Source organism: Procambarus clarkii, chromosome 21, assembly GCF_040958095.1.
Source record: "Procambarus clarkii isolate CNS0578487 chromosome 21, FALCON_Pclarkii_2.0, whole genome shotgun sequence".
NCBI lineage: Eukaryota > Metazoa > Arthropoda > Malacostraca > Decapoda > Cambaridae > Procambarus > Procambarus clarkii.
This window is the reverse complement of record NC_091170.1, coordinates 42,226,424-42,253,375: the sequence shown is the minus strand read 5'-3', so window position 1 is coordinate 42,253,375 and position 26,952 is coordinate 42,226,424. Positions and strand designations below refer to the sequence as shown.

Sequence of the window (26,952 nt, the reverse complement as noted above, 5' to 3'; positions counted from 1 at the left end):
GCCAGCGGGGGCTGCAGCTTGTCTCACAGCCCCTGTGGTGGCCAGAGACTGCTCTCACAACCCCTGTGGTGACCAGAGACCACTCTCACAACCCCTGTGGTGACCAGAGACCACTCTCACAGCCCCTGTGGTGACCAGAGACTGCTCTCACAGCCCCTGTGGTGACCAGAGACTGCTCTCACAACCCCTGTGGTGACCAGAGACCACTCTCACAGCCCCTGTGGTGGCCAGAGACTGCTCTCACAGCCCCTGTGGTGGCCAGAGACTGCTCTCACAGCCCCTGTGGGACCAGAGACTGCTCTCACAACCCCTGTGGTGGCCAGAGACTGCTCTCACAACCCCTGTGGTGACCAGAGACCACTCTCACAACCCCTGTGGTGACCAGAGACCACTCTCACAACCCCTGTGGTGACCAGAGACCACTCTCACAGCCCCTGTGGTGACCAGAGACTGCTCTCACAGCCCCTGTGGTGACCAGAGACTGCTCTCACAACCCCTGTGGTGACCAGAGACCACTCTCACAGCCCCTGTGGTGGCCAGAGACTGCTCTCACAGCCCCTGTGGTGGCCAGAGACTGCTCTCACAGCCCCTGTGGGACCAGAGACTGCTCTCACAGCCCCTGTGGTGGCCAGAGACTGCTCTCACAGCCCACCAAATAACCAGTTATTATCACAGAGCGTGGCACGAGTCCCAAAGTAGTGGACTAGTGTGCCTCTCGTGTTACCCTTCACCCCTGGTGGTTAAAATTGTTACTTCATCGATGCGATTGTTGTCCACTACGCTACTCACAGCTTGCTGCCCTCCCTCCCTCCCTCCCTCTCACACACTTGATTCCATCCTGATCAACCAGGCTGTGATCCATACGTCAGGCTACGAGCAGCCGCGTCCAACAGCCTGGTTGACCAGACGACCAGCCGGGAGGTCTGGTCGGAGACCGGGCCGCCTGCAGTGCCCCCCTGTTGGTGGGTTTCCCTGCGAGGGGGAGCGAGGGCCGCCGTGGCTCCACTGCTCCACCCAAGGCGGTTTATTACATGTTCCGCGATTAAAGGCGCTGTGTGGCTGTGTTGAGGAGCCGAGTGTGTGTGTATTGGGAGGTGGGGGGTTACTGGGTGTTTGGGGAGGGGGGAGGGGGGATGGGTTGCATCATGCCGCACCACCTGTTGCTTGGTCCACCTGACCCCCTTCCCCCCCCCCCCCTCCATAACCTTCCAGCCCCTTGCCTCCTCCCTTGCCTTTCCCTCACCTTCCTCCCCTCCCCTCTCCCCCTCCCTCCCCTCTCCTTTCCCCCTCCCTCCCCTCTCCTTTCCCCCTCCCTCCCCTCTCCTTTTCCCCTCCCTCCCCTCCCCTCTCCCTCCCCTCCCCTCTCCCCCTCCCTCCCTTCTCCCCCTCCCTCCCCTCTCCCCCTCCCTCCCCTCCCCTCTCCCCCTCCCTCTCCTCCCCTCTCCCCCTCCCTCCCCTCCCCTCTCCCCCTCCCTCCCCTCTCCCCCTCCCTCCCCTCCCCTCTCCCCCTCCCTCCCCTCCCCTCTCCTTTCCCCCTCCCTCCCTTCCTGGCCCCCACCATTCAGACACGCAGATCACCCGCGGGAACGGCCAGGAAAGTGGCTAATCCAAACAAATATCGATTGAAGTCGATTTCCCACATCATTTAGGAAACAAACGGGGCTCGTTGGCCCGAGATGACGCAAAGCCAACCGCGGAACCAATGTTGTTAATATCAAAAGGAAAACGAGAAGACGATCATTTTGGATAATTTAGGTTCACTCTACATGGAAAAAGATCTTTGAAATTGCGTAAAATGCAATTTTAATGATTCTCATTCAGACAGACGATTTTTGTGAGTGTATCAATGGTTCGCAAATAGCGACCAGGATCAATTTTCCCTCTTGAAATGCCCCCGTCGTCCCTTCCTCGCTGTGTGGGACAGCAACTTGGCCGTCTTCACTAGGGAAGCCGCGGGCTTCACTAGGGAAGCCGCGGGCCTCACTATAGTCTAGGGCCTAGACTATGTGACGTCAAGAGCAATTACGCTAGACTCTAGGGTATTTGCATAAATGTATGTACCTACGTAATAATAATAATGTAACCACTCAGACTGACGGCCACTTGCATATATCTCTATGACTCTCACTGTTGCCTGTGTTGTTGTGTTAGTGAAGCGCATACTTATCAATATGCTGTGATATGTGTCCTTTGATTTTATTCTTCCGACATATTTCGTAATATTTAATGTTTTAAGTTTTGTGGAATCCATTCAGTGGCTTAAATGGCCTTGTGTGTGGGTTCAGGTAGTTACACTTAAGGGGTTTGGCTTCAGCTCTGGCGTGCGCCTCTTAACTCTCACTCGGCTCGTTTGCAGTTTCTCAGACTTATTGGGCTCTTGAGCATATCATATATCTACATTTTAGGCCGTGTTTACAATCTGCCTCAAACACTCCACTTTTTAATGCTATCTTTCTGTTCATTATCCGTGACGCTTTGGCATGTATTTCTAACACGTGTGTGGCTTGTTCGAGTAATTGGTTTCTTTCTGTTTTCCCTTTTTCATCTGTGTATGTGTATTCATCTAGTTGTACTCGCCTAGCTGTGCTTGCGGGGGTTGAGCTTTGCTCTTTCGGCCCGCCTCTCAACTGTCAATCAACTATTTACTACTTTTTTTTCTCCACACCACACATACACCCCCCTTTAAGCAGCCCGTGACAGCTGACTAACTGCAAGGTACCTATTTACTGCTAGGTAACAGGGGCATTCAGGGTCAAAGAAACTTTGCCCATTTGTTTCTGCCTGGTGCGGGAATCGAACCCGCGCCACATAATTAAGAGTCCTGCGGTCTATCCACCAGGAACCGCATTCACGAAGCAGTTACGCAAGTACTTACGAACGTGTACACCTTTCCTCAGTTTTTGACGCCTTTGATTACATTTATTAAACAGTTTACAAGCATGAAAACTTCCCAATCAACTGTTGTTATTGTTATAAACAGCCTCCTGGTGCTTCGGAGCTCACTAACTTTATAATAATTGTAAACAGAGCCGCCAAAGATTGAGGACAGATGTATAGGTTAGTAAGTACTTGCGTAACTGCTTCATGAATCTGGGCCCAGGCTACCAGGTCCCCAGGTCCAGGTAGTGTGTGTGTGTGTGTGTGTGTGTGTGTGTGTGTGTGTGTGTGTGTGTGTGTGTGTGTGTGTGTGTGTGTGTGTGTGTGTGTGTGTGTATTACGTCACCACCTTGATTAACGTAAGCGTTAATCCCCAGACACCAACACCTGCAGACTTCCCCCCCGTGTTGACCGTGTGGCAAGCAGCCATGGTGCAGGAGAGCGGGGTCACAGTTGACGGGGTTGGTGCACCCGGCCTAGAGTACACTCTCTCGTGGTGCAGTTCTAAACGTGTAGTGACCTTCACACCAAAGCAGTCAGTCAACACAAAAGAAAGCCTAAGCGGTCAATGTAAACAATCACTCTAGCCCTTCCTCCTGCCGAACCGAATTTTACTACTAGGAAGGTAACGATCGACTGTGCCATGGTCACTCTGGTTTGGCATGAACGAGCCTGACAACTAGCCGGACAGGACAGGCGCTTGGACCAAGCTCTCAGCAAGCCCAGCCTGGCCCCGGGCCGGGCTCGGGCAGTACAGGCGCTTGGACCAAGCTCTCAGCAAGCCCAGCCTGGCCCCGGGCCGGGCTCGGGCAGTACAGGCGCTTGGACCAAGCTCTCAGCAAGCCCAGCCTGGCCCCGGGCCGGGCTCGGGCAGTACAAGCACTCCCACATGCAGCAGGTGTCCGGCAGGACTGACACACGGAGCCTGAGGATGCTCACATCCCAGTAAGCACCGGACATCTGCATACAGGTATAAAGCGGCGCTCTGTAATATTTCCCTATTAGCTGCCTCTTACAGTGGTGGTACTGGATGCAGTTCACCGACAGTAGCTGCTCCCGCAACACCGACAGTAGCTGCTCCCGCGACACCGACAGTAGCTGCTCCCGCGACACCGACAGTAGCTGCTCCCGCGACACCGACAGTAGCTGCTCCCGCGACACCGACAGTAGCTGCTCCCGCGACACCGACAGTAGCTGCTCCCGCGACACCGACAGTAGCTGCTCCCGCGACACGACAGTAGCTGCTCCCGCGACACCGACAGTAGCTGCTCCCGCGACACCGACAGTAGCTGCTCCCGCAACACCGACAGTAAAGCCAGCAGCAACACCGACAGTAAAGCCAGCAGCAACACCGACAGTAAAGCCAGCAGCAACACCGAGAGTAAAGCCAGCAGCAACACCGACAGTAAAGCCAACAGCAACACCGAGAGTAAAGCCAGCAGCAACACCGAGAGTAAAGCCAGCAGCAACACCGAGAGTAAAGCCAGCAGCAACACCGAGAGTAAAGCCAGCAGCAACACCGACAGTAAAGCCAGCAGCAACACCGAGAGTAAAGCCAACAGCAACACCGAGAGTAAAGCCAGCAGCAACACCGAGAGTAAAGCCAGCAGCAACACCGACAGTAAAGCCAGCAGCAACACCGACAGTAAAGCCAGCAGCAACACCGACAGTAAAGCCAGCAGCAACACCGAGAGTAAAGCCAGCAGCAACACCGACAGTAAAGCCAACAGCAACACCGAGAGTAAAGCCAGCAGCAACACCGACAGTAAAGCCAGCAGCAACACCGAGAGTAAAGCCAGCAGCAACACCGACAGTAAAGCCAGCAGCAACACCGAGAGTAAAGCCAGCAGCAACACCGACAGTAAAGCCAGCAGCAACACCGAGAGTAAAGCCAACAGCAACACCGACAGTAAAGCCAGCAGCAACACCGAGAGTAAAGCCAGCAGCAACACCGACAGTAAAGCCAGCAGCAACACCGACAGTAAAGCCAGCAGCAACACCGACAGTAAAGTCAGCAGCAACACCGACAGTAAAGTCAGCAGCAACACCGACAGTAAAGCCAGCAGCAACACCGACAGTAAAGCCAACAGCAACACCGACAGTAAAGCCAACAGCAACACCGACAGTAAAGCCAGCAGCAACACCGACAGTAAAGCCAGCAGCAACACCGACAGTAAAGCCAGCAGCAACACCGAGAGTAAAGCCAGCAGCAACACCGAGAGTAAAGCCAGCAGCAACACCGAGAGTAAAGCCAGCAGCAACACCGAGAGTAAAGCCAGCAGCAACATTAATACTAAAGACATAAAGAGCGCAACAAGTAGCATCAAGAGCCACAAGAAGAGAGGAGACGGCAACAGTGGGCATAATATCAACTATAGCAACAGCCGCACCTGTAATAACATATTACAACATGCTGGCGTGAAAGAGATGTTAGGAAGTGTAAGAACAGCCGGAATATCAAGACGTGGCGTCATCACCACAATTAAGAGAACATAGTGTAAATGTCAGAGGGTCACGACATTGCCACCATCCTGCCAGTGTGAGAAGTATTGCTGGAACAACATGGCAAAGTTTTCATGTGCGAAGCTGGCAACTTCTGGGTCGAGTTAGTAGATCAGTCTGGCTATGATGGCAGGGTGGTGAACTGGAGAGCGTGCAGAGATCCTTTACTGCTAGAATCCACTCAGTAAAACATCTAAACTATTGGGACCGACTAAAGAGCCTAAATCTGTATTCTCTTGAGCGCAGGCGGGAGAGATACATAATAATTTACACGTGGAAAATATTAGGGGGGCTCTGATCCCAAACCTGCACACAGAAATAACATCACATAAGACCAGAAGGCATGGCAGGATGTGCAGAATACCCCCGTTGAAGAGCAGAGGTGCAACAGGTACTCTGAGAGAGAACTCTATCAACATCAGAGGCCCGAGACTGTTCAACACGCTTCCACTACACATAAGGGGCATAACTGGCCGACCCCTCACAGTGTTCAAGAGAGAACTTGACAAACACCTCCAAAGGATACCTGATCAACCAGGCTGTGACTCGTACGTTATACTGCGAGCAGCCGCGTCCATCAGCCTGGTTGACCAGTCCAGCAACGAGGAGGCCTGGTTGAGGACCGGGCCGCGGGGTCGCCAAGCCCCGGAAGCACCTCAAGGTGGTGTACTTGCCGGCTAGGAAGACACTCTCAGCGAACAGACAATCAACAGGGAAGTGTGGCCCCAGGCCAGGTTAGTACACAGGTGCTCCAGGAGAAGCAACACCGCACCAGTAACACCAGGAGAATACACTAACACCTCAATACTACTACCAGAAACAGCAGACATACAAAGGATATTAATAACAGCATAAATAACACCACAGGACTAACGCTAAAGTAGCAGTAGCGGCAGTAACACCAACAGTAATGGTTGTACAGCCAATGGTTGTACTATTCAAATCACTTGTCCCTGGCTCGCGTTGTCCCGTCTTGAGTACTGCTCAGTACTCACTTCCCTCTTCAGAGCAGGAGAGATTACTGAAATAGAGGGAATTCAGAGGACATATACGGCACGCATAGACGAGATAAAGCACCTGAATTATTGGGATCGTCTCAAAGCTCTCCAAATGTACTCACTAGAAAGGAGACGAGAGAGATATCAAATAATATACACATGGAAAATACTGGAGGGACAAGTCCCAAATCTACACAGTAAAATAACAACGTACTGGAGTGAACGATATGGAAGAAAATGCAGAATAGAACCAGCGAAGAGCAGAGGTGCCATAGGCACAATCAGAGAACACTGTATAAACATCAGAGGTCCCCGGTTGTTCAACGTCCTCCCAGCGAGCATAAGAAATATTGCCGGAACAACCGTGGACATCTTCAAGAGGAAACTAGATTGTTTTCTTCAAGGAGTGTCGGACCAACCGGGCTGTGGTGTATATGTGGGCCTGCAGGCCGCTTCAAGCAACAGCCTGGTGGACCAAACTCTCACAAATCAAACCTGGCCTCGGGCCGGGCTTGGGGAGTAGAACAACTCCCAGAACCCCATCAAGCAGGTATCAAGCAGTAGCACCAACAGTAGCGACAGTAGCACCAACAGTAGCGACAGTAGCACCAACAGTAACGACAGTAGCACCAACAGTAGCGCCAGTGGCACCAACAGTAGCGCCAGTGGCACCGACAGTAGCGCCAGTGACACTAACAGTAGCGGCAGTGGCACTAACAGTAGCGGCAGTGGCACTAACAGTAGCGGCAGTGGCACTAACAGTAGCGGCAGTGGCACTAACAGTAGCGCCAATGGCACCACCAACAATCACGATGGAATCAACGAGACAGAAACAATGAGGAGGGGCAACAATCATCTGGACAATAGACACCCGGGACTATTGTGACAGTAGCCGCAACACCGGAAGTAGCAGCAACACCAGAAGTAGCGGCAGTAGCAGCAACACCAGAAGTGAGCCAAGCTAATAAAAGTTCCGTGGTCAAGCGGTGAACGACTTTCGATTCTCAGCCATAGTTCCCGAATTTGAATCCCGGGCGGATCAGACACCTCATGCCCCTTGTTTGCCTACTAGTCAATAGGCACCTGGGAACAGGTATCAAGCAGGTAAACAGTTTCTGGGAGCTACATCCTGCGGTGGCCCGTAGTAATTAGATACATACACGCGCGCCCACTCGTGCACATACATATACACAGACAACGCTGCACGCAAGATACACACACTAATGCGACCCGAGACAAAAAAAAAACTGGGAGGATTGACTGGGAACCAATCCATAACTGTTCGTCCGCCCCTGTTCACCCTGCAGTAATTGGGAACCTCGAAGTAAAACTGATTGACGGGTCACGTTCTAAGGAAAAACAGGTAGGGTAAAGCTTGCTATGATGTATGGGAAGGGAAAGCTCTCTGACAGGAGTCAGAGGCCGTCTACTCCTGTACCCAGCTGTGTAACAACAAAATGTTTAAAATAAAAAAGAAAGAGGAAATAGTGAACAAGCAGACTGTGTTCCCTGATGTGTGCATGGAAGGATAGTTTTTGTGCACTCTTTGCATTCTTACTCTCTTTTTGGATGTATTTTGCATACATGGCCGTGCCTGCCGCTCTCTTAGTGGCAGCAGCAGTGGTAGTTAAAGGAATTGCGTCAACATCATTGTTATGGAACTGAAAAAACAATCGTAATGCGTTCCTACTTTCACCGTGTGGTGGCGGGTGCTGTGGTGGCGGGTGCTGTGGTGGTGGGGGGTTTGTTGCTGCTTTTCCTGTGGGGTGTGTGGCGGGGGCTGGTTGGTTTGGTGGTAGTGGTGGTGGGTGGCAGCTCAGAATATTGGCACGATTCCCTTGGGACTTGACGTGCCCTGCCCTCCCTCGTCGCCCCGTCGTCTCCTGCTACTGCTGCCACCCACCCTCGTCGTGCTGCTGCCCTCCTTTTCCCCCTGCAACTGTCACCCTCTCTTTTCCCCCACTGTTGTCTCCCACCCCTACCCTACTACTACTAACTAGGTGGGTAGGTAGGTACCCTCCTGCCTCCTGAGTGGCCAGCGTGACCAACAACGCTGCCTCTCTTAATTAATAAAGAGTGAGACGATGTGTAATGATGACTCGCAGGTGGCCACTAAGCTCATCAACTCGGCCAGGTGGATTACACCTGTCACCAATCCCACACTTTACTGGCAACGTTATTACATTTTTTAGAATTGCAAATTAATTTACTTATGCTTTTCACTTATATTTAAAAACTGGGGTATTCAGATTCTCAATATTTCGAGAGTATGGAGATTTTGATTGTATGTTAGGAAGAGTGGACAGGATAACGTGGCTTGGTTGGTGTTCACCTCACGACCTGATGTGTGTCGGTGGGAGAGTGCAGTCGAACTCGCGAGACCGGGTACAGGTAAACATACAGGCATTGAGTAGCTGGAGTGTGTGTTGTGTGGGCTGGTCCCAGAGCGCGCGGGCTGTGATCATCCAGCACCTGTTGCCGCTTCACCCCCTACACCCTGCCGTGGGTGTGGGGGTGGCGACGGGGGGTGTGGGGGAGGCCGGAGCCACAACATGGTCACCCAGGAGCTGAAGCACCACCCCCAAATGTGAGTGCACGGGACGTGACTGTGATATCTCGGATCACACATCATGTGCTGTAGAGCTTTTGAGAGCTCCTCTCTGTTCTGCTCTACACCTCGGAACTATGTTTGAATTTTTATTTTCATTTTCGAGTAGTGTTCGACATGGCGTGGCTGTCACCCCCTCTCGGCCGAGTATAGTGGGCCAAGCCCTGGAGGTGTGGAGTGGGCCAAGCCCTGGAGGTGTGGAGTGGGCCAAGCCCTGGAGGTGTGGAGTGGGCCAAGCCCTGGAGGTGTGGAGTGGGCCAAGCCCTGGAGGTGTGGAGTGGGCCAAGCCCTGGAGGTGTGGAGTGGGCCAAGCCCTGGAGGTGTGGAGTGGGCCAAGCCCTGGAGGTGTGGAGTGGGCCAAGCCCTGGAGGTGTGGACTGGGCCAAGCCCTGGAGGTGTGGAGTGGGCCAAGCCCTGGAGGTGTGGAGTGGGCCAAGCCCTGGAGGTGTGGAGTGTGTGGAGTAGGGGAGGTGTGGAGTGTGTGGAGTAGGGGTGGTGTGGACCATTCAGGCGTGGAGGAGTGTGGAATACGTGGAGCACACTGGGAGAGCAGTGAGGGTGGAGTAGAGCAGCAATATGAGACGACGATGAAGAATGTTGAGACACGTCAGATAAGACATGAGAACTGTGTCATGAGTGAGGAGGAGTGTCAGATTATCTCAGTGTGAGGGTCTAGTCTGCTCTTCTAGTGTGAGGAGTGGCGCACGGACCCCGCCATGAGCAGTGGTATCTTGGGATTATGCAGGTTACCAACCGGAAGAGTTTGATCAGTCTATCACCTGTTATATCACCTGTTAGTCTTTATAATTAGTTTAATTGACAAGTTTGGACGATTGAGTTACGGAGAAGTTCAGTAATATCGTCAGTTGCGTTTGAGGGTGAAATTGACTTGTTGCTTTATGAGGTGATTGTGAGCGGCTGGCAGGAGGTGATTTGGGACAGTGTGTGTATTCACCTAGTTGTGCTTGCGGGGGTTGAGCTCTGCTCTTTCGGCCCGCCTCTCAACTGTCAATCAATCAACTATTGCTAACTACTAACTATTTTTACACACACACACACACACACACACACACACACACACACACACACACACACACACATACATACATACATACATACATATTAGGGGCCTCGTAGCCTGGTGGATATCGCGCAGGACTCGTAATTCTGTGGCGCGGGTTCGATTCCCGCACGAGGCAGAAACAAATGGGCAAAGTTTCTTTCACCCTAAGTGCCCCTGTTACCTAGCAGTAAATAGGTACCTGGGAGTTAGTCAGCTGTCACGGGCTGCTTCCTGGGGTGTGTGTGTGTGGTGTGGGAAAAAAAAAAGTAGTTAGTAAACAGTTGATTGACAGTTGAGAGGCGGGCCGAAAGAGCAAAGCTCAACCCCCGCAAAAACACAACTAGTAAACACACACACACACACAGAGTGAGAGAGTGAGAGTGAGAGAGTGAGTGAGTGAGTGTGAGAGAGTGAGTGTGAGTGTGAGTGTGAGTGTGTGAGTGAGTGAGTGAGTGAGTATAAGAGTGAGAGGCGTGGAATGATGGCGTGGGTGTACACGGACACAGTACACACTGTGAGGGAGGCGTGGGTGGGCGTGGCTGCCATCACGGATGAAGGTTGACGGGCGGTGCCGGGTGATGGAGGCACGGGCCGGGTGATGGAGGCACGGGCCGGGTGATGGAGGCACGGGCCGGGTGATGGAGGCACGGGCCGGGTGATGGAGGCATCTTTCCTCCCCCTAAGGTAATTGTCCTCGTCACCTGTCTCACCATAGGCCTGGTTAGTGCAGATGTACTCACCTAGTTGTACTGACCTAGATGTGCTTGTGGGTGATGACATCTGGCTCTTTGGTCCCGCCTCTCAACTGTCAATCAACTGGTGATGTGATGGTGCTCCTAGCTGGGTAGCGGCACTGGCTGCGTGTGGCCCTGGCTGCGTGTGGCCCTGGCTGCGTGTGGCCCTGGCGTACGGTACTGGTCGGGTGGTGGTGGGGATGTGGTGGTCGTTGAGGGCAGGGTCGTAGGTGTGGTGGTGGTGCTGATGGAAGCGTGTTGTGGGGGTGCTGTCAAGTACTTGTGTTGTGGTTGTAACCTTAGATCAGTCGCCAGCATGTTGTACTGTTGTTGACTACTTCGTATGTGGCTTGTCTTAGTGGCTGTCATTGCTGGGTTTAAGACATGTGTAATGAAGAGAAGGTGTTAACTCAGGGAAAGAGAGGGAGATGGCCACCAGCACAGGTAGGGAGGTGGCCACCAGCACAGGTAGGGAGGTGGCCACCAGCACAGGTAGGGAGGTGGCCACCAGCACAGGTAGGGAGGTGGCCACCAGCACAGGTAGGCAGGTGGCCACCAGCACAGGTAGGCAGGTGGCCACCAGCACAGGTAGGCAGGTGGCCACCAGCACAGGTAGGCAGGTGGCCACCAGCACAGGTAGGGAGGTGGCCACCAGCACAGGTAGGGAGGTGGCCACCAGCACAGGTAGGGAGGTGGCCACCAGCACAGGTAGGGAGGTGGCCACCAGCACAGGTAGGGAGATGGCCACCAGCACAGGTAGGGAGGTGGCCACCAGCACAGGTAGGGAGGTGGCCACCAGCACAGGTATGGAGGTGGCCACCAGCACAGGTAGGGAGGTGGCCACCAGCACAGGTAGGCAGGTGGCCACCAGCACAGGTAGGCAGGTGGCCACCAGCACAGGTAGGCAGGTGGCCACCAGCACAGGTATGGAGGTGGCCACCAGCACAGGTAGGGAGGTGGCCACCAGCACAGGTAGGCAGGTGGCCACCAGCACAGGTAGGCAGGTGGCCACCAGCACAGGTAGGGAGGTGGCCACCAGCACAGGTAGGCAGGTGGCCACCAGCACAGGTAGGGAGGTGGCCACCAGCACAGGTAGGGAGATGGCCACCAGCACAGGTAGGGAGGTGGCCACCAGCACAGGTAGGGAGGTGGCCACCAGCACAGGTATGGAGGTGGCCACCAGCACAGGTAGGGAGGTGGCCACCAGCACAGGTAGGCAGGTGGCCACCAGCACAGGTAGGGAGGTGGCCACCAGCACAGGTAGGGAGGTGGCCACCAGCACAGGTAGGGAGGTGGCCACCAGCACAGGTAGGCAGGTGGCCACCAGCACAGGTAGGCAGGTGGCCACCAGCACAGGTAGGCAGGTGGCCACCAGCACAGGTAGGGAGGTGGCCACCAGCACAGGTAGGGAGGTGGCCACCAGCACAGGTAGGCAGGTGGCCACCAGCACAGGTAGGGAGGTGGCCACCAGCACAGGTAGGGAGGTGGCCACCAGCACAGGTAGGGAGGTGGCCACCAGCACAGGTAGGGAGGTGGCCACCAGCACAGGTAGGGAGGTGGCCACCAGCACAGGTAGGGAGGTGGCCACCAGCACAGGTAGGCAGGTGGCCACCAGCACAGGTAGGGAGGTGGCCACCAGCACAGGTAGGGAGGTGGCCACCAGCACAGGTAGGCAGGTGGCCACCAGCACAGGTAGGCAGGTGGCCACCAGCACAGGTAGGGAGGTGGCCACCAGCACAGGTAGGGAGGTGGCCACCAGCACAGGTAGGGAGGTGGCCACCAGCACAGGTAGGGAGGTGGCCACCAGCACAGGTAGGGAGGTGGCCACCAGCACAGGTAGGGAGGTGGCCACCAGCACAGGTAGGGAGGTGGCCACCAGCACAGGTAGGCAGGTGGCCACCAGGCCAAAATGCTCACACTAAGTAAGTGTCTCAGAAGTATCTACTTAGAAGTAAGAAAAAGAAAAACGAAAAAGATCATCCTTCCCTCCTCTTCTCAACCATCATCTTCAGTGTCTCCCACCACCACCCTCACCACCACCACCACCCTCACCACCACCACCCTCACCACCACCACCCTCACCACCACCACCTTCACCACCACCACCCTCACCCTCACCATCTCCCTCACCCTCACCATCTCCCTCACCACCACCACCCTCACCACCACCACCCTCACCACCACCACCCTCACCCTCACCATCTCCCTCACCCTCACCATCTCCCTCACCACCACCACCCTCACCACCACCACCCTCACCACCACCACCTTCACCACCACCACCCTCACCACCACCACCCTCACCACCACCACCCTCACCACCACCACCCTCACCACCACCACCCTCACCACCACCACCCTCACCACCACCACCCTCACCACCACCACCCTCACCACCACCACCCTCACCACCACCACCCTCACCACCACCACCTTCACCACCACCACCCTCACCACCACCACCCTCACCACCACCACCCTCACCACCACCACCCTCACCCTCACCATCTCCCTCACCCTCACCATCTCCCTCACCACCACCACCCTCACCACCACCACCTTCACCACCACCACCTTCACCACCACCACCCTCACCACCACCACCCTCACCACCACCACCCTCACCACCACCACCCTCACCACCACCACCCTCACCCTCACCATCTCCCTCACCCTCACCATCTCCCTCACCACCACCACCCTCACCACCACCACCTTCACCACCACCACCTTCACCACCACCACCCTCACCACCACCACCCTCACCACCACCACCCTCACCACCACCACCCCCACCACCACCACCCTCACCACCACCACCCTCACCACCACCACCCTCACCACCACCACCCTCACCACCACCACCCTCACCACCACCACCCTCACCACCACCACCCTCACCACCACCACCCTCACCACCACCACCCTCACCACCACCACCCTCACCCTCACCATCTTCCTCACCACCACCACCACCACCACTACCCTATCACCATCACTACCCTTCCACCACCACTACCCTACCACCCCCTACCGCCCAACCATCCCCACCACCACCCTCACCCTCACCATCTCCCTCACCCTCACCATCTCCCTCACCACCACCACCCTCACCACCACCACCTTCACCACCACCACCTTCACCACCACCACCCTCACCACCACCACCCTCACCACCACCACCCTCACCACCACCACCCTCACCACCACCACCCTCACCACCACCACCCTCACCACCACCACCCTCACCACCACCACCCTCACCACCACCACCCTCACCACCACCACCCTCACCACCACCACCCTCACCACCACCACCCTCACCACCACCACCCTCACCACCACCACCCTCACCACCACCACCCTCACCCTCACCATCTTCCTCACCACCACCACCACCACCACTACCCTATCACCATCACTACCCTTCCACCACCACTACCCTACCACCCCCTACCGCCCAACCATCCCCACCACCACCAACCACCCCTCAAGAGCTATATATATATCTACTCCTATGTTAAAATAACTTAATTAAGCTCTTTAAACACATTTGCAATTTTCTGCAATTTTGTACAGATGGAATTGGTTTCTAATTTATTTCACGAAATATAAAATTACGTGTTTACTTCTCTCGGTGAAGAATACAATATTTGTACAGCAAAAGTTTATACTTCGAGAAAGTTCATTTGAATAGGTGAGCAAGCATGTTATTGTTGTTTTTGACCTGCAAAGTGCTCTTACGGCTATTGATATCATAAGCCTTTTAGATACTATAGTAATGGAAATTAACACGGGCGTATCCCATCTGTAGCAGATGGCTGTATGTATGTATGTATATATGTATATATATATATATATATGTAAACAAGAGCGGAGAGTGGAGGGTGTTCCACTGCCCCAGACCCATCCCGTGCTCAGAGTTGTACACAATAATTAATAACACTGAAGGCAAACATTTGGAAAGATAAATGGCTGGCTACAACCGGTAATAAATTAGTATCACCAGATGGGATTTGTACCCATGTCCTTCCTCATATAACAAGATAACGTAATTTGAAATTTCATATTAAGTTTGATTACTTACCGGCCACCCAGAAGCGATTTATCGATACCTGACTGAAAAGAAACGTGGCCATTACTGTGGCGGCAGCATTACTGTGGCGGCAGCATTACTGTGGCGGCAGCATTACTGCGGATGCAGCATTACTGTGGAGGCAGCATTACTGTGGAGGCAGCATTACTGTGGCGGCAGCATTACTGTGGAGGCAGCATTACTGTGGAGGCAGCATTACTGTGGCGGCAGCATTATTGTGGAGGCAGCATTACTGTGGAGGCAGCATTACTGCGGAGGCAGCATTACTATGTGTAAAGTCATGCACTAGGTAGGAATGCCCTCCAGCCACAAGTTTAACGCTAGATTCTTGGCAGAATTTGAGCGTGAGGAAAGATCGCTCATAACGGAACAGGTACAATTAATCTGGCAGGCGAGGCATGGAGCGTTACTGCTTGGCAAGTACTGTTACTCCTTCAACACCAACTCCACCTTCTCCAGTCTGTACTCATTACAGTAACAGCACCTTGTAAACATTGTAGCCACCACTGGAGCCGGTCGGCCGAGCGGACAGCACGCTGGACTTGTGATCCTGTGGTCCTGGGTTCGATCCCAGGCGCCGGCGAGAAACAATGGGCAGAGTTTCTTTCACCCTATGCCCCTGTTACCTAGCAGTAAAATAGGTACCTGGGTGTTAGTCAGCTGTCACGGGCTGCTTCCTGGGGGTGGAGGCCTGGTCGAGCACCGGGCCGCGGGGACACTAAAAAGCCCCGAAATCATCTCAAGATAGCCTCAAGATAACCACTCCTGGGTGTACCCTGTGATATACGCTCCCAGGGGGAGACCTATCCTGTCTTGATATCTTGATAATTTATCCTCAAATTTGGCAATGCTGACTATTGATGCCATGGCTCTTGATGACTAACCTGGATTGTACCTGGATAGGGTTCTGAGAGTTCTTCTACTCTCCAAGCCTGGCCCAGGGCCAGGCTCGACTTGTAATAACTTGTTCCAACAGGCTGTTGCCTGGAGCGGCCCGCAGGTCCACATATCCACCACATAACCAGTCTGTGTGATGGGGCTATACTTGTCCTCGCCTTCATGCGCATGTGCCTTTAAAAAAACAAAAAGGATCAGCACATGTCTAGTTACTCCTTGCAGTGTGAGGAGTCACAGTATGTACGTTCGTGTGTGTATGGTATACATGTGATGACCCTTGCATAAAGCCAATTACACTGAAGAGTTGTGCGTGGTGTACGGACAGAGATGAAGGTCTCCGAATGGAATGTAAACATAGGTAGAAGTCAAGAGACGGGATTTGAGAACGAATACATTTTGGTAATGCAAGGTCTTTGTGAGTGACACGGAGGGAGTGGAGTGCATAGATCAAGTGACATGGAGGGAGTGGAGTGCGTAGTGAGTGACACGGAGGGAGTGGAGTGCGTAGTGAGTGACAGGGAGGGAGTGGAAGGGAGGTGGACTACCTACTCTGGAGGCTGTATAGCCTCCAGAGGTGTGCGACCATTAGTAGCCCAGCAGGAGGTGAGTGGTAGGGTATAATGCCAGCTAGTGAGTGAGTGAGTGAGTGAGTGAGTGAGGGAGAGAGGGAGAGAGGGAGAGAGGGATGGAAGCAGTGTGAGGTGAGCGTGCTGTTGACCTTGTGAGCGGTGGTCGCCCCGAGCCCTCACAGCAAGGACACCCTCCCTGCCTCCCTCACTGCTTCTCCCTCACACTACAGTCTCTGGCTCTGGTAATCATCATTCATTTCTCCTTCACGCCTCCCTTTCTCTCCTTTCACACACAGTTTCTCTCACTGTGCTTTCGTACTGCTTGCTTTCATTCCTTCCACTTTTTTCCCTTCCTCACTCTGCGACCTTCCTCACACATTTTCCTTATTCTTACCTTTCTGTTCAACACCCACCCCGCAATCATTAGTAATTTTGAAGGAACGAAGTTTAATATCTTCAAGAATCAATTAGATAAGATCTTGCAAGAAGTGGCGGACCAACCGGGCTGTGGTGGATATGTGGGCCTGCGGCCCACTCCAAGCAACAGCCTGTTGGACCAAGTTATCACAAGTCGAGCCTGGCCTCGGGCCGGACTCGGGGAGTAGACCAACTCCCAGAACCCTCTCCAGATAAGACCCAGGTAAATGTTATCGCTGGATCTGTTTCCACTTTTGTTAGTTCTTCAGTTTTCAGTCTTGCTATTGTTATTTTCCAATATGCTTCGTTCTCAGATTTTGGAGCTGTTTTCTCTTTTGGTCGCACCATTTATTTTATGTAGATGTATACTGTACAATATATATATATTTTTTAATTCTCAGTATGTCGAGCCTGGCCTCAGGCCGGGTTTAGGGAGTAAAAGAACTCCCAAAACCCTCTCTGGGTATGCTCCAGGTATGATGTATTCATTTAGGACATGCATGTCATTTAGGACATGCATGTCATTTAGGACATGCGATGGTATGAAAGTTGAGGATACCGCCCAGGGATCACTGAGATCACTGGTCTCAGGCTCCCTGTAGCTGACCGAGGTGGTGTGAGGTCAGGCACTTGACGCCCCGCTGATGTCCTCTCCTAACTGTTGTGTTTTTAAAGTAATTTATGTGCGTGTTGTTCGTCGTTCATTGCATAACAATTGCTAGCCAACCCATACTAACTGGTAGTACTTCCTTACGTTTCTACGACTCGTGTTACTACCTTCCTCCGATGTCCTCGAACTTTAAGGAGGCTTTCCCTGTCCGCCGTGTTTATTTCCGTAGTAACTTATACGTTGCAAGCTTGAATAGTCATGCTGGTGGCATAGGCACCTGATAATAGTTGTCGGGTCACGTGTTCTTTCCCTGTCCTCATAGCTTAGTACTTTTAACTCCGATACTAGTGGTATTGGAGACCTCCTAATGGTTCACCTTCGCCTGTGGTGGTCGCTCTCCCAGCCCGTGCTCACGAGTGCTCCCAGCGTCAAGAACCTGGGGTCTCCACCACTCTCCCAGAGAATTATTTGGATTGGGAACTTGTCCGCTCTATTTTGTTGGTTTTTACATTTAGATCTATTGTACTTAATGTAGTGGGGAAGATGAAACTCTCACTGTTTAGCTCCTTGGTAGACTTAGTTAACATCGTAGGAAGTTTCAAGGTCAAAGGATGGTGTTTCCTCGCGAAGTGTGAAAGGTTTTAGTTTAATGATAAAATAAATACAACCGGTGCTTCCAGTGGTGTGTGTGTGTTTAGTTTTTTTCTTTGTTTATTTGTGCAGGGCTATTCCTTCGCGGGCCCTAAACCTCTGACTGATCCACTAATTAAATTAATTTTAATTAAATTTTGCCCCGAGGGGCGAGTTTATTGGGCAGCGCCACTCATCCTGTGAGTGGACACACCGCCATAGCAGCATGTACAACACTCCCCAATAGGAAGAAACCCCACTGGGTTGTTCATCCTGTCACTTGTACCCAGACACAGCTGGGAATTGCCTAACTGTCTCAAGTGAACAGCTTATCAAACAATAAGATTAACATTGCCAACCGTTAAAATCTTAGGTTATCTTGCGGGTGCAAAATGGTGGAATCTTTTTAAGAACAGTATCTATATTTGATACTATGACCCACCGCCACTAAGTGTTACGCATTCCTGTCTTATTTAAGCCATGGATGAGTATTTATTACTCGTATGTTGGCTTCCAGGCGTGGCTCCTGACTTTGTCGGGGCTTCCAGGCGTGGCTCCTGACTTTGTCGGGGCTTCCAGGCGTGGCTCCTGACTTTGTCGGGGCTTCCAGGCGTGGCTCCTGACTTTGTCGGGGCTTCCAGGCGAGGCTCCTGACTTTGTCGGGGCTTCCAGGCGTGGCTCCTGACTTTGTCGGGGCTTCCAGGCGTGGCTCCTGACTTTGTCGGGGCTTCCAGGCGTGGCTCCTGACTTTGTTGGAGCTTCCAGGCGTGGCTCCTGACTTTGTCGGGGCTTTCAGGCGTGGCTCCTGACTTTGTCGGGGCTTCCAGGCGTGGCTCCTGACTTTGTCGGGGCTTCCAGGCGTGGCTCCTGACTTTGTCGGGGCTTCCAGGCGTGGCTCCTGACTTTGTCGGGGCTTCCAGGCGTGGCTCCTGACTTTGTCGGGGCTTCCAGGCGTGGCTCCTGACTTTGTCGGGGCTTCCAGGCGAGGCTCCTGACTTTGTCGGGGCTTCCAGGCGTGGCTCCTGACTTTGTCGGGGCTTCCAGGCGTGGCTCCTGACTTTGTCGGGGCTTCCAGGCGTGGCTCCTGACTTTGTTGGAGCTTCCAGGCGTGGCTCCTGACTTTGTCGGGGCTTTCAGGCGTGGCTCCTGACTTTGTCGGGGCTTCCAGGCGTGGCTCCTGACTTTGTCGGGGCTTCCAGGCGTGGCTCCTGACTTTGTCGGGGCTTCCAGGCGTGGCTCCTGACTTTGTCGGGGCTTCCAGGCGTGGCTCCTGACTTTGTCGGGGCTTCCAGGCGTGGCTCCTGACTTTGTCGGGGCTTCCAGGCGTGGCTCCTGACTTTGTCGGGGCTTCCAGGCGTGGCTCCTGACTTTGTCGGGGCTTCCAGGCGTGGCTCCTGACTTTGTCGGGGCTTCCAGGCGTGGCTCCTGACTTTGTCGGGGCTTCCAGGCGTGGCTCCTGACTTTGTCGGGGCTTCCAGGCGTGGCTCCTGACTTTGTCGGGGCTTCCAGGCGTGGCTCCTGACTTTGTCGGGGCTTCCAGGCGTGGCTCCTGACTTTGTCGGGGCTTCCAGGCGTGGCTCCTGACTTTGTCGGGGCTTCCAGGCGTGGCTCCTGACTTTGTCGGGGCTTCCAGGCGTGGCTCCTGACTTTGTCGGGGCTTCCAGGCGTAACTTGATATTGCCTGTTGTGGCTCATTGTTTCCTGTTTGTTGTGGTTCGTCGTTTCCTGTTGTGGTTCATAGATTCCAGCGGTTTTTCAGTGGGTACCATCCACGCCATTATTCCCCTCCCCCCTTCCCGAATCCCATTACCCCCATTCATCCCGAATCGGAATCCTCCGCCTACCCTCCATGGAGCTCTCTGCTCCTTACGGACATTTATTTGATGATTCAGCATGCTGCACTAAGACATTTTATAATGTTTGTATTGAGGACATTAATAATAATGTTTGTGTTGAGAGATTCCTGTTATGTTTCTCCTGCTGCTGCTGCTCTCTGCTGACTTCTCCAGCAGTAGTGGCCAGAGTCACCTACCTTAGTTACCGCTGCCAGCGTGGTGGTGGTGGTAGTTACCGCTGCCAGCGTGGTGGTGGTGGTAGTTACCGCTGCCAGCGTGGTGGTGGTAGTTACCGCTGCCAGCGTGGTGGTGGTGGTAGTTACCGCTGCCAGCGTGGTGGTGGTGGTGCTCGCGGTGTTGACGGTGGTAGTGGTGGTGTTGTGGTGGCAGCGCCGGAGGCAGTGGTGGTGGTGGTGGTAACTACTGCAATAGATTGGTGGTTGTCGTTAGTGCGAGCAGGTGGCCGCTGATAAACTTTGCTTGGGTTTACTGAAATGTTTATTAGAGTATCTTGCTCTGGTAGACTGTACACTCACCTCACAGCTCTGCCTCTTGTGTTCCTCTAGTCCCCGCTTCAGTCCGGTGTTGTTCATAGGTTGATGTGGTGGTGTGTTGTTGATGTGGACACGAGTCCATTCACACCTGTCCACCTGTGGATGGACAGGTGGTCAGGAGTTGATGTGGTGGATAACTTGAAGCTCTTGAGGTTATCTTGAGATGATTTCGGGGCTTTTAGTGTCCCCGCGGCCCGGTCCTCGACCAGGCCTCCACCCCCAGGAAGCAGCCCGTAACAGCTGTCTAACTCCCAGGTACCTATTTACTGCTAGGTAATAGGATCATCAAAGTGAAAGAAACATTTTGCCCATTTGCCTCCGCCTCCACCGGGGATCGAACCTGGAACCTCAGGACTACGAATCCGAAGCGCTGTCCACCCAGCTGTCAGGCGCCCTTCCGTTGATCAGTAACTGACCCATTCTCAACTGGAAAACTTCACTGTGTATTCGCACATCAAATTTTTCCTTCTGTAAACATAAGCATCTCTCGGCGGAAGTTTAGAGTGGCGCTGATTGCAACAGACAAGATATTTACCAGTTAGGGCACCGGCCTTCCTGATGGGGTTATGACCTGAGGAGCTTGACCCCTCCTGGCCCAGATGCTGGAGAAGAGGAAGAATGCTTGAAGCAAGCAAGAGACACACACAGCAGGTATTACCCCCCGGTAATACCCCCCGGTAGGGAGCCGGTCGGCCGAGCGGACAGCACGCTGGACTTGTGATCCTGTGGTCCTGGGTTCGATCCCAGGCGCCGGCGAGAAACAATGGGCAGAGTTTCTTTCACCCTATGCCCTGTTACCTAGCAGTAAAATAGGTACCTGGGTCTTAGTCAGCTGTCACGGGCTGCTTCCTGGGGGTGGAGGCCTGGTCGAGGACCGGGCCGCGGGGACACTAAAAGCCCCGAAATCATCTCAAGATAACCTCAAGATAACCCCGCACGGAGTTTACCTGCCGTTTGAACGACTGTTCTACGCCTTCTGCAGGTAGTTTTTGTCATCTACACGGCATCGCGTCGGTAGCTATGGGCGGGGTCGTTAGTCATAGCAGAGTGAGGATGGTTGAGTTTTGTGTTGGCATGTTGGTGAATGTGTTGTATCCCTCTTGTGTTGTCTGTGTTTGGCGACGGCTCGGGTTTACGCTTCACTTCTTAAATTCAACAGAAACACTTTCTCCAGTCTGGGGGACGACGTGTTCGTCTTAATTCCTCATCCTAAAGTGTCTTGTTGGTGGCTCCGTATCTTAGCTCCCTCGGAGTGGCCGATGGAAGGTAGGAAACGACAGACGGAATCAGCTTGTCTCGCTGCGGACCTCCTAAAGCCATTAAGATTTCCCCTCTTCTGTCATTCTGTCAGTTCCCGCAAACTGCCATCCATCACACTCCTTCCTCCCACATCTCCCTTTTTCACCTCAACTCGTACCATCCAATTTGGGCCAGGATTTTATGACTCGCTGTCCGGTACAATATATAGGTGTCTCGGGTTATCGTGAGGCACTTTTGTTCCGTGAATACCCTCCCCTTGGTACTCTCCATTAGCGTATTCGAGTTAAGTACATTGACGGGGTGTGTGGGGCTTTTCTTGGCCGGGTGACAGCCTCGCATAATCTGATCTGCTGAGAGGATACCTGGAGAGTGTCCGTCATTGTGTCAGTCTCTACTGCCCACTAATTACTAGGGTGACTCGTAGAGGCTGCGGCTACCTTCTCTCTTAATAACTCTGCTCCACCACCAAGTGGTTGGACGCTCTTCTTGTTACCCGGCACTTGTCCAGCACACTTTTGCCCCCCGCCCTTGAAGTGTGGTAGTTGTGGCTGTTATAGTGCGCTCCTACATAAATGGGACTCCCATGTATTGAAGGAGTGTGTCTGTCTGCATTGTCTGTCTGTCTGTATGGCTGTCTGTATATGAAATGCATTCCATTTATTAACTACTCTGACACTAACAAAAAAATTTCTAATGTCTTTATGGGTCATTTGGGCACTCAGTTTCCACCTGTGTCCCCTAGTGAGTGTGCCCCCTTGTGTTAAATAAACAGTCTGTCAACCCTATCAATTCCTTTGAGAATCTTGTATGTGGTGATAATGTCCCCCCCTAACACTCCAGTCTTCTAGCGACGTGAGGTTTAATTCCCGTAGTCTGTGTGTGTAATTACCCAAGTGTAATTACCTGAGTGTAGTTACAGAATGAGAGCTACGCTCGTGGTGTCCCGTCTTCCCAGCACTCTTTGTCGTATAACGCTTTGAAACTACTGACGGTTTTGGCCTCCACCGCCTTCTCACTTAACTTGTTCCAACCGTCTACCACTCTGTTTTTAAAGAGAAAATCCACATGAGCCGTAATGAGGATTCGAACCTATGCTCTGGGTATTCCCATACACGCTCTAGACGATTGGGTCACAACATGGCCAAAAGGAAGTCGATCTGAGGACCGTCGGGACCCCAGCTGGTGACAAAAAAGTGTGTGTGTGTGTGTGTGTGTGTGTACTCACCTAATTGTACTCACCTAATTGTGCTTGCGGGGGTTGAGCTCTGGCTCTTTGGTCCCGCCTCTCAACCGTCAATCAACTGGTGTACAGATTCCTGAGCCTATTGGGCTCTATCATATCTACATTTGAAACTGTGTATGGAGTCAGCCTCCACCACATCACTTCCTAATGCATTCCATTTACTAACCACTCTGACACTGAAAAAGTTCTTTCTAACGTCTCTGTGGCTCATTTGGGTACTCAGCTTCCACCTGTGTCCCCTTGTTCGCGTCCCACCAGTGTTGAATAGTTCATCCTTGTTTACCCGGTCGATTCCCCTGAGGATTTTGTAGGTTGTGATCATGTCCCCCCTTACTCTTCTGTCTTCCAGTGTCGTAAGGTGCATTTCCCGCAGCCTTTCCTCATAACTCATGCCTCTTAGTTCCGGGACTAGTCTAGTAGCATACCTTTGAACTTTTTCCAGCTTCGTCTTGTGCTTGACAAGGTACGGGCTCCATGCTGGGGCCGCATACTCCAGGATTGGTCTTATCACACACACACACGATTGTGTGTGTGTGTGTGTGTGTGTGTGTGTGTGTGTGTGTGTGTGTGTGTGTGTGTGTGTGTGTGTGTGTGTGTGTGTGTGTGTGTATGCGCTCGCGCGTGCACACGCGAGTGTCCAGAGACCTGGGTGTGTGGCGGCAGATAACAGCCCTGACCTTCTAGCACAGGCTAACATGCATTTTTTTTTTAGTTTGGATGAGTTGAGCCAGAGTTCCGGGGCATTTCCCAGTAATTTTATTATTTGCGCTAAAATATAAGGGTTGTGGAACGTGTATGTGTGTGTACTCGCCTAATTGTGCTTGCGGGGGTTGAGTTTCGGCTCTTTGGTCCCGCCTCTCATCTGTCAATCAACAGGTGTACAGGTTCTTGAGTCTACTGGGCTCTATCATATCTACATTTGAAACTTTGTATGGAGTCAGCCTCCACCACATCACTGCTTAATGCATTCCATTTGTTAACTACTCTTGACACTGAAAAAATTCTTTCTAACGTCTCTGTGGCTCATTTGGGTACTAAGTTTCCACCTGTGTCCCCTTGTTCGCGTACCACCCGTGCTGAAAGTTTGTCTTTGTCCACACTGTCAATTCCTCTGAGAATTTTGTAGGTGGTTATCATGTCTCACCTTACTTTTCTGTTTTCCATTGACGTGAGGTTCAGCTCGTTCAGCTTTTCCTCGGAGCTCATACCTCTCAGTTCCGTGACGAGTCTGGTGGCATACCGCTGAATCTTCTCTAACTTTTGTGTGTGTGTGTGTGTGTGTGTGTGTGTGTGTGTGTGTGTGTGTGTGCGTAGCTTTCCGTTGGTATATATATGTGGTCGTGGTTCTGTGTATGTTAAGACACGTAAACATGTTTTTAACCACTGCAAGATAAGGGAGGAAAGAATCAGCAAATCGGCAATGCTGAAGTGTGATAGAGATGAGGGTGGTGCTGACATGGGCTGACCAGGAGGCTGGCCAGTTAACGGGAGAGGCTGTTGGTTGTAGCAGCGTGACATCAGCACCACGATACTGTGGGTTGCCATGGCTCTTGCGGCCACCTGTGGCCGCCGCTTGTCCACCTGTGGCCGCTTTTTTGGGAGTAAAGAGGAAGGAGAGGCATAGGTGAAGGGACGTTTAGAAGTGGGAAGTACAGTGAGAGGTATGAAACCAGACGGGCTGTCCCACCTGTGGCCGCCACCTGTGGCCGCCACCTGTGGCCGCCACCTGTGGCCGCCACCTGTGGCCGCCGTCTCAACCACGGCTTCCCAACCTTTTCACCACCAAGGCCAGTGAATTTAACTGAATATTCCCACGGATCCGCGGTTTTTGAAAAGTCTCTCTCTCTACTCAACAAGACGCTTATATTAACATACAAAAAAAAGTCGTTTTCCTAGTTTCATCTGTCTCTTGAAAGACATGTGTAGCTGAGTATGTTATTAAATATAAAGGGCAGTATTGAGAACGCACTTGTTAATGAGATGGTTGAGGCTGAGGTGTGGATACTATGTTCCGAATTTCATGTTCAATGCCAGACAGTTTTGAGCGTGGATCAGGTTCTTCATTCCTCCTGTTTCTGTATTTTAATTTTATATAAAACGAGTGAGAGAGAGAGATATATACAAACACACACACACACACACACACACACACACACACACACACACACACACACACACACACACACATACATACATATATATATATATATATATATATATATATATATATATATATATATATATATACACACACACAGTGTATTTTTTTATAAAGGAAGGGAGTACCACCTCTGGCTGGAAGAAGGGGGACCCTTAACCTTGGAGGAAACCACACATAACACATTAGAGGGAATGTTTAGGTCCCCTCCAATACAGCTTCTGTGTGCTTTTCTCCTACCATCGGAACAAAGCTGTAGCAGTGTGCCAGACCTCTGTATTTGATAATTTTTGCAATTCCCTGAAAGAAGCAATGCCACCCCCTTCACGTGTGCTGTAGAGGAGGTAGGTACTGGCCAGTGTGGCAGCGCACGTGTAGTCCCACACCACTTGCTTACCTTCCTTCCAAGGAAGCAAGGTGACCCCATCTGGGCGATTCTGTGGGTCGTTAGGTCTGAATAAGTGTGGTTCTCTTTGTGCCGGGCAGCGGGCTGTGGCGCGGCTCCTCTTGATGATGTCGTTGACTTCTTCATGTCTTGCCATCTTACCCTGCGATTTACGACATACCAGACCATGACGACCATATTGGTCTGCCATCGTAGTTCTACAGATGCACATGTGTTCGGTGAGGATGGGGGCGGCAAGGCGAAGGGCAACTCCAATGCGGAGAGCGTCATGACTGAGGCGAGTTCCCAGGGCTGCATTGGGCACAGCAAATAAAAAATCCCCGGCGTAGGGTGGTGTTACCGCTAGGAGACGGGCTTTGTTTTCAACATCTGCGTTGTCAATCATTGCTGTGACAGTCTTTTCCATTATGGGGCTATCCCAGTGGGCCCGCTTGTGGTCTTTTGGAGCTTGTGGTCGAGGTAATGGGTGTGCAATGGTTTCCCCATTGTTTGGCTGCTTCGATGAACGTTTGATCATGAGTTCCCGCTGTGTCTCTCATACGCTCTGGTAGGATCTGTCCTACCAGCAGAGCAGGGTTGCCATGGGCACAATCAGAGAACACTGTATAAACATCAGAGGTCCACGGTTGTTCAACGTCCTACCAGCGAGCATCAGAAATATTGCCGGAACAACCGTAGACATTTTCAAGAAAAAACTAGATTGTTTTCTTCAAGGAATGCCGGACCAACCGGGCTGTGATGGATATGTGGGCCTGCTGGCCGCTCCAAGCAACAGCCTGGTGGACCAAACTCTCACAAGTCAAGCCTGGCCTCGGGCCGGGCTTGGGGAGTAGAAGAACTCCCAGAGCCCCATCAAGTAGGTACCAATTCGTTGGCTGCTGTACATGATGATAAGAATGCTGGAAGTGCTACCTCAGTTGCCTTTCGTATGCCTCTTCCCCCCAAATCTCACTGGTAGTGTTGCTTGGTCCCTCTGACTGTCATCTAAATCTAGGTTGAGCGCCTTCCTGAATATTGACCTGAGGAGCTCATCATATTGATTTAGAAGTGGGTTGCCAAAAGTGGGTGCACACCTTAAAAAGTATGTTAGCCTGGGCAAGGTAAGGCACTCTGTGAGAAGGTAGAGGGCATCGTGGGAGTCCAAGTCCCCCATTCTCTCTTCCATCCTATTTAGGACTTTAAACTTTTCTTCAAGGACTGATGCAATGGCATTGTGGCCGAGAGGTGCTCCAAGTAGTGTGCTCTCGGTGGGTTTAATGACTGAGGCTTCTGGTAAAACTGATTTCACTGCTCTAATAATTACCTCACTGGATGCAATAATGTAGGGAGGAATTGGCAGTAAATATCTCGCTTGGGGTACTAATTTGTACATGCAAGCAATCGTCAGACAAGTTGTAGTGATTGAAACTTGGCCTCAGTGAGGTGTCGCACGAATGTTCAGCAAAACTATTGTCTTAATTTGTAGTTAAATCTATAATACCTTTTTTTTTTTACA

The 26,952-nt window shown here is 52.4% G+C and overlaps 1 protein-coding gene across 25 annotated transcripts in view; it reads left to right on the top strand.

Annotated features, from left to right (window-relative positions):
- Positions 1 to 26,952, top strand: part of LOC123760692 (nuclear receptor coactivator 2) — a 562,651-nt gene that overhangs the window by 360,104 nt on the left and 175,595 nt on the right. The gene's annotated exons all lie outside the window — the stretch shown is intronic.